At 40.3% G+C, this 16,284-nt stretch overlaps 1 protein-coding gene across 3 annotated transcripts in view; it reads right to left on the bottom strand.

Moving 5' to 3' along the window:
* LOC145536440 (plastin-3-like) overlaps positions 1 to 16,067 on the bottom strand; it is a 38,000-nt gene extending 21,933 nt beyond the window's left edge. For 2 of the 3 annotated variants that reach the window (XM_081565820.1, XM_081565821.1), the window contains exon 1: positions 15,899 to 16,067. The gene's annotated coding sequence lies outside the window, so the exon portion shown is untranslated. Of the gene's footprint in view, positions 1 to 13,175; positions 13,490 to 15,898 lie in introns of all 3 variants that reach the window. The other variant, XM_081565822.1, reaches the window with a different exon arrangement.
* Positions 16,068 to 16,284: the final 217 nt, after the last annotated feature.

Genomic DNA, 16,284 nt, shown 5'->3' with positions numbered 1-16,284 from the left:
GAAATTTTAAAATAAGTTGACTTATTTTTTAAATAATCCATAAATATTCACAAATATTTTAAGGCTTATTATAATATCTATCTCATGTAATCTGAAAAAAAAGCAATGTATGACTTTAGTCAGGTTGATCAAAAAACCATACATATAAAAATGCAAATAAAGGAAAGACCAAAGTGCTTATAGTAGTTGAATATTTCTGAGTTGGGGATTGGGGCATATTTTCTTATTTAATGTTTTGTACTTCTCACATTCTTTTAGAAGAATGAATTACTTGGATATTAAAAACTTTGTTGAGTAAGTGTTAAAAACAGATAATATCCCACATTGGAACTGAATCTCTCTGTTAGATTATATAATGTATAATTAAAATGATTTCATCTACAAAGACTGAAAATTAGTTGAGCATGAGATTCTTTCATTCACCAAATATTTATTGAGTACCTAGATGATGCACCTGGAGAAGGCAATGGCACCCCACTCCAGTACTCTTGCCTGGAAAATCCCATGGATGGAGGAGCCTGGCGGGCTGCAGTCCATGGGGTCACTGAGTCGGACACGACTGAGTGACTCCACTTTCACTTTTCACTTTCATGCCCTGGAGAAGGAAATGGCAACCCACTCCAGTACTCTTGCCTGGAGAATCCCAGGGACAGGGGAGCCTGGTGGGCTGCCGTCTATGAGGTCGCACAGAGTCGGACACGACTGACGCGACTTAGCAGTAGCAGTAGCAGATGATGCACCAGGTACCATATTTGGTGCTGAAAATACAGTGATAATATCGATAGAAAGAAAAGTTGTATTAATTAGGGCAGGATCTGACTTAGAACAACCTCATTTGGTAAAATTTGGAGTTAGACTCTAACATTTTAGATGTTTATACTACTGTCCTAAAACAAGTTATTTTGCATAGAGAAAACCGTGCTTATTTCCATGCAAAATTTAAATATTAAACAAATAGTATCATATGAGTCTCTCTATTAAAATATATGGGAAATTATTTCTTTACAGCCTATAAGTGGCAAGTAAAAGGGTATCTCACATTTTTAGAAATCATCTTTTTAAATAACCAAAATGACCGTATTGGAAAAAAACAAATTTTATATATTGTACACTGTCATCAGAAATATACCCACTGTACTGTTCTAAGTGTTCCAATATGTACTTACTCAATGCTCACAACAAATTTCTGAGCAAGCACAATAATATGGGGATCATAATGGATGGATCCTGAAATGCAAAGCAGTCAAGTACCTTTTTTTTTTAATACTTCTTCCCTACTATGGAAAAGGTCAGTTTTCATTTCAATCCCAAAGAAAGGCAATGCCAAAGAATGCTCCAACTACCGCACAATTGCACTCATCTCACACACCAGTAAAGTAATGCTCAAAATTCTCCAAGCCAGGCTTCAGCAATACGTGAACCGTGAACTTCCAGATATTTGAGCTGGTTTTAGAAAAGGCAGAGGAACCAGAGATCAAATTGCCAACATCCGCCGGATCATCGAAAAAGCAAGAGAGTTCCAGAAGAACATCTATTTCTGCTTTATTGACTATGCCAAAGCCTTTGTGTGGATCACAATAAACTGTGGAAAATTCTGAAAGAGAAGGGAACCCCAGCCCACCTGATCTGCCTCTTGAGAAATCGGTATGCAGATCAGGGAGCAACAGTTAGAACCGGACATGGAACAACAGACTGGCTCCAAATAGGAAAAGGAGTATATCAAGGCTGTATATTGTCACCCTGCTTATTTAACTTATATGCAGAGTACATCATGAGAAACGCTGGGCTGGATGAAGCACATGCTGGAATCAAGATTACCGGGAGAAATATCAATAACCTCAGATATAAAGATGACACCACCCTTATGGCACAAAGTGAAGAAGAACTAAAGAGCCTCTTAATGAAAGTGAAAGAGGAGAGTGAAAAAGTTTGCTTAAACATTCAGAGAACTCATGCCGTCTGGTACCATCACTTCATGGCAAATAGATGGGGAAAGAGTGGAAACAGTGGCAGACTTTATATTTTTGGGCTCCAAAATCACTGCAGATTGTGACTTCAGCCAGGAAATTAAAAGATGCTTACTCCTTGGAAGAAAAGCTATGACCAACCTAGACAGCATATTAAAAAGCAGAGACATTACTTTGCCAACAAAGGTCCATCTAGTCAAGGCTTTGGTTTCTCCAGGAGTCATGTATGGATGTGAGAGTTGGACTATAACGAAAGCTGAGCGTGGAAGAATTGATGCTTTTGAACTGTGGTGTTGGGGAAGACTCTTGAGAGACCCTTGGACAGCAAGAAGATCCAACCAGTCCATCCTAAAGGAGATCAGCCCTGGGTGTTCATTGGAAGGAGTGATGTTGAAGCTGGAACTCCAGTACTTTGGCCACCTGATGCGAAGATCTGACTCATTTGAAAAGACCCTGATGCTGGGAAAGATTGAAGGTGGGAGGAGAAGGGGACGGCAGAGGATGAGATGGTTGGATGGTATCACCAACTCAATGGACATGAGTTTGGGGAAACTCCGGGAGTTGGTGATGGACAGGGAGGCCTGGCGTGCTGCCGTCCAAGGGGTCGCAAAGAGTCGGACACGACTGACATTGACTGACTGAATAAACTGAACTGAACTGATGTACCCATGGGTTAGTTAGACAAACAACATCAGAACATTGCAGTTTAAGGAAGAGAGCATTTTCTTGCAGGGCCATGCAAGGAGATGGGTGGCTTATGCCTTTAACAATCCTGAACTTTCCAAACACTTTCAAGAATGCCCACTTATACAAAACTTGAGGGAGGAATGTGATTAGCTCTGACAACCTTCTTGCTGTCAGATATTCTATTCTTGAAGAAAAGTCATAGTGAGGTAACTGTGTTCCTGTAAACCTCTAGCAAAACAAATATTAGTCTCAATGCTGAAAGGTAAGATTCCAAGCTTGACTTTCACACTCCAAGGTCCTGTTTAGGAGGAGGGGCTTCCTGGGCAAGCTGATTATCCTGCCTGAGAGCATTCATCCAGCACCCAGTCTTGGTCCTCCCACCAGTGGCCAGTCACAGCTGAAGATGCAGCTCTCAGTCTCTGGGCCCTCCTCTTACCAAGGTCCCCATACCCTGCCCAGCCACCTTAAAGGAGGGAGCCAGGTGCCCAGCCCACAGTTGCCCTCAGTCTTCTCAGTCTACCCTAACTTTGGGGGGGAAGCTGGGTCTTGTAGACTCTGACCCAATCAGATTATTGCAAGCGTTGAGTCATGGAGGTGGGGATGGCAGAGGTAGGTTGCCTAGTGCTCTGAACCCTGGGCCAGGCCAGTGAGTGTCTCTAGCAAGGTCTCTGGACCTCTGCAAGACTCGGCCTTTGGCCTGTCCCCAGGCTCCACCCCTTGCTACCCAGACCAAGGCCAGAGGACCTGGAGGGCCATGGACGAAGGCTGAAATATACCTTTTACTACACTCTGCTGAGAGGCTGACTATTGGTGGACCTGGTCTTCTAACCTCTATGGTCTTTAGCTAAGGACGGCAGCTCCATGCCCATCTTGCCCCTATTACAGTATCTTCCTTGGTGAGATTATACAAACTTTGACTGAAAGTGGGTAACTTAGACCATCATGGTCTATTTCCACTAGCCCAAGATAATCACATTCTACTCTGTTTCTATAACTCAGGTAAATTAACTAACAATATCATGTGATGATATAGTTTTTATCTTCCTCTAACTGAAATATTATACTTAAAAAGCATAATGTCCCCTCAGACATATATATTGCAAATGGGGGAACCATTTATTCATTCACTGCTGGAGCTATAGTTGAATTGTTATATTTTGAAAACAATTTTTATTGGAATGGAGTTGCTTTACCATCTTATATTAGTTTCCGTTGTACATCTAAGTCAATCTATTATAGGCATACATAGATCCCTTCATTTTTGGATTGTCTTCCCATTTAGGTCACCACAGAGCACTGAGTAGAGTTCCTTCCACTTTTTTCGTTTTTGAATTCAAATTAAGTTATTTGTATTAACTGGAGGATAATTACTGTACAATATTGTGATGCTTTTTGCCATATATCAACATTAATGAGCCATAGGTATACATGTGTCCCACACATCCTTAAGCCCCACTCACCTCCCTCCCCACCCTATTCCTATGGGTTGTTCCAGAGCACTGGTTTTGAATGCCCTGCTTTATGCATATATAAACCTGAATGATGATTTTCCTGAATGATGAAATATGCAATTTTCTCTATATCACATATGAGTTATGGGTGTAGTTTTTTCTACATTAAATTTGATATCTGTATTTATGTTTGGAAATCTAGCTGTATATTTTTGGTCATGATAGATGGACTATTGTATGTTTCACATCTGGATATCTCTGCACTCTTTTCCCTACATAAATATGGAATGCTGTATTCTTCACATAGGAAAATTTGAGCACATGTTTTCCTGAATAAAGTATGGAATATTTTGCAGTTTTCTAATGAAAATCTCACTTAAGATTTTCGGACATGAAGTATATAATTCTCCATAGTCCAAATATGAAACACCGAGGCAAATTTTCATTACTGAACTAGGAAATTTGTACATCTCATAAATGATCATATAGGTAAAGATTTTCCTACATGAAAGTTGGCATATTTCATATTTCACATAAAGAAATATGGACACAGATCTCCTTGTTTGGGGATACTCTGTATTTCACATATGAAAACATGGGTGCTGATGTTTCTACACTAAATATGTAACTCTCTATATTTCCCATTTGAAAATCTAGACACAGGTTTTCCTGCATGAAACATGCAATATGCTATATGAAAATCTGGAAAAAGGTTTTCCTGCTTAAATACTGAATGTTTTATTTTACACTTATTAAAATCTGTGTGCACATTCTGCACATGACATATGGAATTCTCTTGTGTTTCTCTTTGGAAAATATAGACATTCAGGAACCTACATTAAATATTAAATTCTCCTTAGAACTCATATTAAAATATTGGCACAGGTGTTGTGGGCCTAGGTTTTCAACTGTGAAATTATATAATTCTGTATGATTCACGTGTGGAAATCTGAGTGCAGATTTTCCTAAATGAAGTATGAAATCATGTATATCTTACAGATGATAAGTTAAGTGTAGATTTTCTGCTATATTGCTATATGGGATTCTGCATATTTCATATAAGAAAACCTTAATTATGATTTTTTGACATAGAATATGTAATTCTAATTTCACATATAGATATCTGGGAACAGATTTTCCTACTTGAACTATGACATCTCTATATTTCACATATAGAAATCAGTGTACAGATATTCACGCATCACATATGAAATTTTCCACGTTTCGTATGTGGGACTCTCAGGCCAGATATTTTAGAAAATATATGGAACTCTCTATATTTCCCAAGTAAAAACAAGATGAGGAAGTTTTGAGATGAAATATGGACGTTTGTTCATTTCTCATATGAAAACCAGGGTACAGATTTTCTTACATGACATATGAAACGTGTATATTTTAGATACGAAAATTTGAGTTCATATTTTTTACATGAATTATGGAATTTTCTATGTTTCAAATATGGAAAACTTACCTTAGATATGCTTCTATGAAATATAGAATCCCTATATTTCCTATATGACATGTGGACCCTGATTTTGCTCCATAATATGTGCAATTCGCTACATGTCATATATGAATATCTTGGTTTAGATTCTCCCACATGAAATATGGAATTCTCTGTATGTCCCTTGCAAAACATGAGGGCAGGTTAACTTGACGAACAATGGAATTCTTTATATTTCACATTTGAAAATCTAGGTGCAGATTTTCTACATGAAATATGAAATTCTGTACATTTCTTGTATTAAAGTATTAGTGCAGATTTTCCCACTTCAAATATGGAATTCTCTATATTTCATATAGGAAAGCCTGAAAGATGACTTTCCTACAGGAAATATGTAACTTTCTATATTTCATACACGAAAATATGGGTACAGAATTTTCTCCAGGAAGTATGAAATCTGTATTTCATGTCTGAAAATCTAGCTGTATATGTTTGGTCATGATATATGAAATATTGCTTGCTTCACATATGGATATATGTGCACGTATTTTCCTGCAAGCATAGGGAATTCTGTATTATTCACATAGGAAAATTTGAGTATCCATTTTCCTGCTGAATCATGGAATTCTACTTTCATAAATGAATTTCTCAATTAAATTTTCTGACAAGAGATGTACAATTCTCTATCATTCAAATATGAAATTCCAGTAGCAAATATTCATTCCAGAAATACGAAATGTGTACATTTCACAAATGAAAATCTAGATAGAGCTTGTCTTACATGAGGTGTGGTACTCTTTACATTCCATATAAAAGATCTGAGCACAGATTTCCTTGATTTAAATATAGACTAATCTATATTTCACATATGAAAATATTGGCGTTGTGTGTTCTACAATATATGTATTTCTCTACATTTCACAAATGAAATGTTCAATTCTTCGTATCGCATTTATAAATATTGGCTGCACATTTTCCTACATGGTATATGGAATTCTCTGTGTTTAGCATTTGAAAATATAGACTTTCATTTTCCTACACTAAATATTAAATTCCCTAAACTTCACATATTAAAATATTAGCATGGGTTTTGTAGGCATAGTTTCTCAAATGTGAATGTGGAATTTTGTGTTTTGCATGTGGACATCACATTAGAAGTTTTCCTAAATGAAATATGGACTTCTGTATATTTTACAGGTGATAATTGGAGGAAGGGTTTTTCTGCTATATTGATACATGGGATTCTGTATTTTTCATATATGAAAATCTTATGATTTTATTACATAAATATGTAACTGTCTATATTTCACATTATACAACACTGGGAAAAACTTTACCTACATGAAATATGAAATCTCTACTTTTCACATATATTAATCAGTGAACAGATTTTCACACATGACATAAGAAATTTTTCATCTTTCATATAAGGAAATCCCATCCCAGACATTCATACAAAAAAACCCTGAAGTCTATATTTCATATATGAAAATACAGTTGCCAATTTTCCCACATGAAATGTGGAGTTCTCTCTATAGAATCACATGTGAAACCTGGACACCCATTTACCACAAAATATGAAATCTTCTATATATCATATAGGAAAATCTCTGCTCAAATTTTCCTCTAGGCAGTACTTAACATTATGTATGTCACACATGAAAAACTGGGTGCTAATTTACCCATGTACAATCCGGAATTGTGTATATTCTGGATATCAAAATCTGTGCACCAATATTACTACCTAAACTATGGAATTCGGTATATTTCACATATGAAAATCAGGGTGAAATTTTACTCAGTTAAAAATGGAATTCTCTATATTTTACATATGAAAATGTCAGTGCTGAATTTACATCATGAAATATTGAACTTTTTGTATTTCACTTTAGGAAAATCTGGATGCTGAGTTTCTTACATGAAATATGGTATTTTCTATACCTCATATATGACAATCTGGGTGGTGACTTCCTTACATTAAATATGGAAATCTCTATATTTCACAGACGAAAATCATGGCGTTGGTTTTCTTAAGATATGGAGAACCTATATGGTATTGGAGTTCTCTCTGTTTCACAAATGAAAATATGTGCACCACTGCTTCTTCGCAAAATATGGAATTCTTTGTATTTCTTCTATCAAAATCTAGGCTTGAACACTCTTTCATGGAAGTTGGACTTCTGTATATTTCACATTTGAAGATCAGAATGGATTTTCCTATGAGAAATATGAAATCACTGCATTTCGTGTGAACCACTGGTTCTTCAGGTACTGACACATTTGTTCCCTGTTTGTGTCCCTGTGCCTTGCACATGCGTGTGTACAGGTGTGTGCTTGTGTCACCTGTGTTTGCGTGTATGTGCATGGGCCCAGCCCCCTGCTGACATGGGAGATGAAGGCGAAAGAACATGAGATGTCTAACAACGAGAAGAGGAGGCAGGAGACGTCCACAGTCTAGGGGAGACTGGTCCACGCATCTCTGCGGTGACCCTGTTCAGGACAAGAATGAGCAAAGGATGGCCAGTGACAACTCTGGGTAGTGAGTCCACAAATCTGCAATTACCTCAGGAGACAAAGACAGGCTCACAATTTCTGCTGTGCTGTTGTGTGTGTTTGTATCCGCAAGAGGGGTTGGAGGGTTTGCAGAGTCACCCAGTGTAAATCAAGTGGTGGGGGCTCTAAAATCATGACCTGTGGACCCCTCAGTCTGTGGGGGCATTGGCTCTGATTAAAACTCTTCAAGAAATGGGCATAGAAGGAACCTACCTCAACATAGTAAAGGCCACATATGATAAGCCCACAGCAAATATTATTCTCAATGGTGAAAAACTGAAAGCATTCCCCCTAAGATCAGGAACAAGACAAGGGTGTCCACTTTCACCACTATTATTCAGCATAGTTTTGGAAGTCCTAGCTACAACAATCAGAGATGAAAAAGAAATAAAAGGAATCCAGATCGGAAGAGAAGAAAGTATAACACTCACTGTTTGCAGATGACGTGATGCTGTACATAGAATACCATGATACTATCAGAAAATTACTAGAGCTAACCAGTGAATTTAGCAAAGTCGGAGGATACAAAATCAATACACAGAAATCATTTGCATTCCTACATACTAACAATGAAAAATCAGAAAGAGAAATTAAGGAATCAATTCCATTCACCACTGCAACAAAAAGAATAAAACATCTAGGAATAAACTTACCTAAGGAGACAAAAGAACTATATACAGAAAATTATAATTTGATGAAAGAAATCAAAGATGATATAAACAGATGGAGAGATAATCCAGGTTCCTGGGTAGAAAGAATCAATATTGTGAAAATGACTATACTACCAAATGCAATCTACAGATTCAATGTGATCCCTATCAAAGTACTAATGGCATTTTTCACAGAACTAGAAAAAAAAAAGCCACAGTTCGTACGGAAACACAAAAGACCCTGAATAGCCAAAGTCATCTTGAGAAAGAAGAATGGAGCGGGAGGAATCAACTTACCTGCTTTCAAATTATACTACAAAGTCACAGTCATCAAGACAGTACACAAAAACAGAAATAAAGGCCAAGGGAACAAGATAGAAAGCCCAGAGAAAAACCCACACACATGTGGGCACCTTATCTTTGACTTAGGAGGCAAGAATATACAATGGGAACAAGACAGCAGTTTCAGTAAGTGGTGCTGGAAGAACTGGACAACTCAGTGCAAAGAATGAAATTAGAACACTTCCTAACACCATCAGTTCAGTTCAGTTCAGTCGCTCAGTTGTGTGCGACTCTTTGCGACCCCATGAACCGCAGCATGCCAGGCCTCCCTGTCCATCACTAACTGCCGGAGTCCACCCAAACCCACGTCCATTGAGTCGGTGATGCCATCCAACCATCTCATCCTCTGTCATCCCCTTCTCCTGACCTCAAACTTTCCCAGCATCAGGGTCTTTTCCAATGAGTCAGCTCTTCCCATCAGGTGGCCGAAGTATTGGAGTTTCAGCTTCAACATCAGTCCTTCTAATGAAAACCCCGGACTGATCTCCTTTAGGATGGACTGGTTGGATCTCCTTGCAAACCGAGGGACTCTCAAGAGTCTTCTCCAACACCACAGTTCAAAAGCATCAATTCTTCTGCGCTCAGCTTTCTTTATAGTCCAATTCTCACATCCATACATGACCACTGGAAAAACCATAGCCTTGACGAGACGGCCCTTTGTTGGCAAAGTAATGTCTCTGCTTTTTAACATGCTGTCTAGGTTGGTCATAACTTTCCTAACACCGCACACAAAGATAAACTGAAAATGGACTAAAGACCTAAATGTAAGACCAGAACCTATATAACTCTAGGAAGAAAACATAGGCAGAATACTCTATGACACAAATCATAGTAAAATCCTCTATGACAAACCTCCTAGAATAAAGGAAATAAAAACAAAAATAAATAACTAGGTGCTAATTTAATTTAAAAGTTTTTGCATAGCAAAGGAAACTATACACACAGTGAAAAGACCACCCTCAGAATGGGAGAAAATAATAGCAACTGAAACAACTGACAAACTATTAATTTCCAAAACATACACACAGCTCATACAAGTCAATACCAGAGAAACAAACAACCCAGTCAAAAAGTGGGCAAAAGTCCTAAACAGATATTTCTCCAAAGAAGACATAGAGATGGCTAAGAAACACATGAAGAGATGCTCTCCATCACTCATGATTAGAGTGTTAGTCGCTCAGTCGTGTCCAACTCTTTGCAAGCTCACGGACTGTAGCCCACCAGGCTCCTCTGTCCATGGAATTTTCCAGGCAAGCATACTGGAGTGGGTTGCCATTTCTTCCTCCAGGGGATCTTCCTGACCCAGGGATTGAACCTGGGGCTCCTGCACTGCAGGAAGACTCTCTACCATCTGAGGCACCAGAGAAGCTCATTATTAGAGAAATGCAAATCAAAACTACAACGTGATATCACCTCACACCAGACAGAATGGGCATCATCAAAAAGTCCACAAGCAACAAGTGCTAGAGATGGTGGGAATGTAAATTGATACAGTCACTATGGAAGACAGTGTGGAAATGCCTTAAAAAACTAGGAATAAAACCACCATGTGACCCAGCAATCCCACTATTAGGCATATGACCTTCCAAAAACCAAAGCTGAAAAAGACACACGTACCCCAGTGTTCACTCCAGCACTATTTACGGTAGCCAAGACATGGAAGCAAGCTAGATGTCCATCGACAGAGGAATGGATAAAGAAGCTGAGGTGCGTATATACAATGGAATGCTACTCAGCCATAGAAAAAAAGGAATGCATCTGGGTCAGTTCTAAGGAGGTGGATGAACCCAGAGCCTATTATACAGAGGGAAGTAAGTTAGAACGAGAAAAACAAATACCGTATATTAACGCATACATGTGGAATCTAGAAGGATGGTACTGATAAACCTGATCCCAGAGCAGCAATAGAGACGCAGACATAGAGAACAGACTTGTGCACAAGGGTAGGGGAGGAGAGGGAGTGGGTGAGATAAATGGAGAGAGTAGCATGGATGAATATACATTAACATATGTAAATAGATAGCCAATGGGAATTTGCTGTATGACTCAGGGAACACAAACGGGGGCTCTGTAATAACCTAGAGGGGTGGGAATGAGCGGGAAGTGGGAGGGATTCAAGAGGGAGGGGACATATGTACACCGAAAACTATGGTTAATTCAGGTTGAGGTGTGACAGAAATCAAACCAATACTGTAAATAATAATCAATCAATGAAAAATAAATATTTGTTAAAAGCTAGAAATAGGTAATTTGGAAATTACCTAGAATGTCACAATTGAGAGGGAAAAAACCCCTTAATATGTGATCTATTGCCTTCCAGGTTCCGTTCTCTTCATTTTTAAAAAGTATGAGATAGGGGAGTTAATGTCTTCATGATACTGTATCTATTATTTGGACCAGGAACTGTTCTCTGTGATATGTGCATGCTGACCTGACATCCCATGGTCTTTCATGCACTTAGGAGACACTGTGTTCAATCCGTACACGGTAAAGTTTCCTGCGGATGGACATGTGGATCTGCCTTTTGATCCAGAGTACACTAGACACCGCAATGTGTTCCAGATTGGGGGTCAGATACAACACGTCTCTGTTCCTCTCCACCTGGCACCAATCTGACTCAGCTCTTGCCAGGGAGGTGACTTTGGGTAAATTCATTCACCCGTTAACCGCTACGTGTTTCTGCTTCCTCAGCTGCCGAAAGGGATGACAGCATTAAAAATGCTACCTCATAGTGTTGTGATGAGTACTCAAAGACTTCATTATACGTGCACACATGGAGAGCTAACCACGGTTCAGAAGGGTGAGCTTATCTTCCTGCCTCTCTTCACTTCCGTTTCTGCTTGTACTCACACCCCCGTCCCTGCCCCCACCCTTTTCCCCTCCCACCCCAACTCCGCTCTCTAGCACCCGTGTCCCATCCTCAGACTCTCCATCCAAAATCATGGCTGACGATCTCCTCAGATTTACCTAAATGTAAGACCAGAACCTATATAACTCTAGGAAGAAAACATAGGCAGAATACTGTATGACACAAATCATAGTAAAATCCTCTATGACAAACCTCCTAGAATAAAGGAAAATTAATTTCCTTTATTATGAAAATTATGAAAATATCCACACCATTACCCTTGGATTAAAAATCATGAATATTAGCAGAAGAAATAAGAAACACACTAAAACTGGCAATGTGAAAACTAAACAAGAAATAAAGCATTAATGATGAAAGTTTGACTATTAACATTTTCATATCTTCATTAGATTGAGATTTTCAGAATTTGATACAGGGGAATTAGACTTGATAAAAAGAAAGCCAAAATAAAAAAAAAAACCTATGTGAAGAAGTTTCTTGGCCTTTAAATGACCCTCTATAAGGTTTTTAAAACTTTATATACTCTAGTTCTATAACTGGCCAGTGACCACTTACTTCCTGTCATTATACATATCATAGGAAGGGGTCATTAGACTTGTAACTGCATAGAGAATATGCACTAAATTTTTCCATACGAGCACATGATGAAGCCTCAGTGTTGTATTTAGGCTTCACAATGTCCCCACAGGAAGAGCCGAATACTCATTATGCTAAAAAAAAAAAAAAAATCCTTCCCCCATGCCTCATACAATCCATTCTTGAGGCCCTGAAGGGCTGAAGTGATGCTGCAAGGTCCATGCGGTGAGTCAAAGGTGGTCTTGACACTGTGTCCCTGGAGCACTATCCAGGGAAATGTGGAACAGCAATAATATTAACTACAGTAATGACAACAGCTAGAATTGACCGGGAACGTACCATATGGCACATACTGTTCTGACACTTTCCCCTGTCTTAACATGGTCAGTGTTCTACACTGCCCCATGAAGTAGTTAAATTTACTCCAAGCTAGTGCTTCTATGTGGCTAATGGAAGAATGAGGCACAGAGACACTATGTTACTTGCTCAGAGTCGCCCAGCAGTCAGGGAACCACTGGTCTCGAGGCATTGTGGAAACCTCAGTGTGTTCTGTATTTATTCAGTCAAGGCTAAGATCCAACGGCTATGGCAAAATATGTAGAATAACAGCTACCACATAACACAAATTGATCTTACCTCAGAAATGCACACGAAATAGAAATCGGATTTCTTCAGAAATCTTTCAGATAGAGGCTTGGCAAGACTGCATCAGGATGTTTTGTAGAAAGGATAGTCTGAACAGCAGTCTGAATCCTCAGAACAGCAGACAGCAGGTCAGTGAGTCTCCTAGACTGGAGGTCTTGGGTTTGTGCATCAGAGAAGGCAGCAAACCCCTGTCACCTACACATGCTCCCAGTGGAGACAGAGCCTGGCAGGAGGCAAAATAAGACCATTCCTCTGCTCTAGTAGTGCCTAGACAAGTTGTCCATGTCAATCAGAACTGAGGAATTCTAAAAAAAGAAAAATGGAGATTTCATGATCCGCACTCGGTGCATCTCACTTAGTGCAGCTACAATAGTGCCCTAGAATCTGTCCGTTTTCACTATGCTTGGGAAACTCTCAGGGACTTTAGTAAACCTCATTAGTAGCGAGACTGTCAGCAAAATAAGGGAAATAGCGATCAGAACACATATCAGAAAAAAAAAAAGTAGAGATGATCAACAAAACCCAAAGCTGGCTCTTTCAAAAGATCAATACAAATTCATAAACGTCTACTCATGTAGACCAAAAAAAGCAAGATATCTAAAGACAACACTTATGAATATCGGAAGTAAAATAGATTTCAGATCTCACAGAAATTAAAAGGATTCTGTGAATGATTATAATAACTACATCTGGCAATTTCGGTGAAAGGAACTAACTAACAAAGTTGAGCCAAAAAGAAATAGATAATCTATTTAAAAATCGAGCTTGTAGTTGAAAAATTTACAGAAATCTCCAGGCCCAGGTGGTATCCCTGGCACAACAGACAAAGGGAGGGAAAAAATGGGTAGGGACAGAGAAAAGGTGACTATATTCTAACACAACCAGTTACTCAAGGTAAAATGGGCCAAATCCAAGCAATGTGATGAAGCCATTGGTTTTATTTTCTCATTGTCCTCCAGCTTCTCCTTCCTGCCTCCCTCCTTTGCCCCAGTTGCTTCCTCCTTCTTAAGTCCTGCCCTGCATCAAGAGTAGCAGTGTTATGAGGCGCGATTCCCATATTGTAACTGATATCCGCTGGCTGACTGACATTCAGCTGGATGCTATCATCCCTGCAGCTGGTATACTCAAGCTTTCTGTCTCATCATGGACCAGAAGGTTTCACTCCTAATTTCAGGTATAGCTAGGAGAGAAGGTGCAGGGCACACGTTGGAGCCTTGAGTCCTTCATCTGTGAAATGCGGATGACCACAAATTGTGGGAGAAACAGAGATTTCGGCACCAGACCCTTTGCAATGAGTGCTAAACCCAATGAAACATGACAAACTCAGAGCATCACGGGACTCCTTGACATTCAGAAGCACCTCAAGTAGATTTCCCTGCCAGGACTGTTGCGTTTATTGCTCCTTCAGCCTGGAATGCTCTTCCCTTAGGTAAGCCCATGGCCTGCTCCCTCACTTCCTCCACATCTCTGCTTAATTGCCATCTTTCAGGGAGATTTTCCCTCATTATCTTGAATAAAATAATAACATCATACCCCACACACCCCCTTTCCCCTGATCTAGTATTATCTTTCTTCATAGTGCCTGCCACCCACCCTTGATTTACTTACTGACTACCAGGTCTCTGAAACGAGAGACTTGGTCCGTTTTGTCCTGTTACAAACTCCTCGAATAGCGCTCTGGTATATGGCAGGTGCTCAGAAAACATTTGCTGAAGGACAGTCGGGAGCCAGGCCCTTTACACACATCGCTAACATGCACAGGTACCCTCCAAGACCGACACTGGCCCCACTGAATTAATTATCATACACGCTCAATGACACACAGTCAGCATGTCAGGTTCCAGGCTTCGGAATCATATCTGCCAGCTTCCAAATCCTCAGCTCCTGGACAGAGACCTCACAGCCAAGAACTCAAGAGGTTTTATTTCTAACACAACGACTCCAAACAGCTCAGGTAGATACCCAGACACACAAAAAAAGGTCACTGAGTATCTGCACAGAGAGCTCACAACTCGAGCCTCAGACCCTCAAATACGACAGAGACCAAACACACTGCGACAAAGAGCCTCCAAACAGACCAAGGTCGTCAAGACAGAAACAAATGAGAATCGCACAGATACTTCACATCACGGAGACTGACTTCCGAACCACTCCGGACACTTACTAAGTTAATACAGAAACCGCTAAGCAGAAAGACATAACTTTGAGTAACTCAAGAACATCATACAACCTGCAGATAAAGTTCCCAGACAAATGGAAAACCTGCACCCTGTGCGCAGACCCCAAGCAGCTGAGAGTTTCCACCTTAAGACAAACCCCTCCTCAAAGCAGCTCAGAGACAGCACAACTTGGGACCCAGAATCAAAAGCTCAGAGATCTCACATTCTGGGGCGCAGACGCCTACACAGAGATCTCACACCCAGGGACTCAAGTGCCCCAAAGCTCCAAAAATGCACATCCCGGCACACAGGCACACACATCCTAGAGGCTTTGGACTATGGCTCTCAAAATCCACTCCGATCAAATACCCCATCACCCACAATCCTGGCCAATGGCTCAGAGAGATCAAGCGTACCCAAAACAGCATCTGTGATGTCACACGTAGCCATACACAACCCCAAGCTCCCTGACCCAGGTTACTCTCCAGGGAGAGACACGAAACAAGCCCTGAGACCTCTCCCTGGTCATGAATTGCATGCATCTGTGCGACTTACCGCGCGTTGCCATCTGATCCAGACTGAGGGAGAGCTCAGTAAGACTGAAACACGGTCGCCCTGCACAGCCACTGACTGTGCCGAACCTCGCCAGTAACCAAGGCAGCCATTCAACCCCTTCGGGAAAAGCGGTAAAACTCGGAGAAAACATGGCACACTCTGAAAAGCCGGGCAAACGAACGCAGGCGCACTGGTATACACACGCCTCGCGCCCAGAGGTCCAGCTCCGCGACCTCAGTGCCTGTCTAAGACAGGCAGCCAATGGGAACTGAGCAGGAGAAAAAGGAGGGCGGGAGTAGCCGGACTTCCGCGTATACTCGCGCTCCGGAAGAACTAATTCCGGCCATCTCCCGGTCGCCTTACCCCCAAAGCGGCAGCCAATCTCT

The sequence above is a fragment of the Giraffa tippelskirchi genome, chromosome X, assembly GCF_054371585.1.
Source record: "Giraffa tippelskirchi isolate mGirTip1 chromosome X, T2T-mGirTip1v1.2.pri, whole genome shotgun sequence".
NCBI lineage: Eukaryota > Metazoa > Chordata > Mammalia > Artiodactyla > Giraffidae > Giraffa > Giraffa tippelskirchi.
This window is presented reverse-complemented; position numbering and strand designations above follow the sequence as displayed.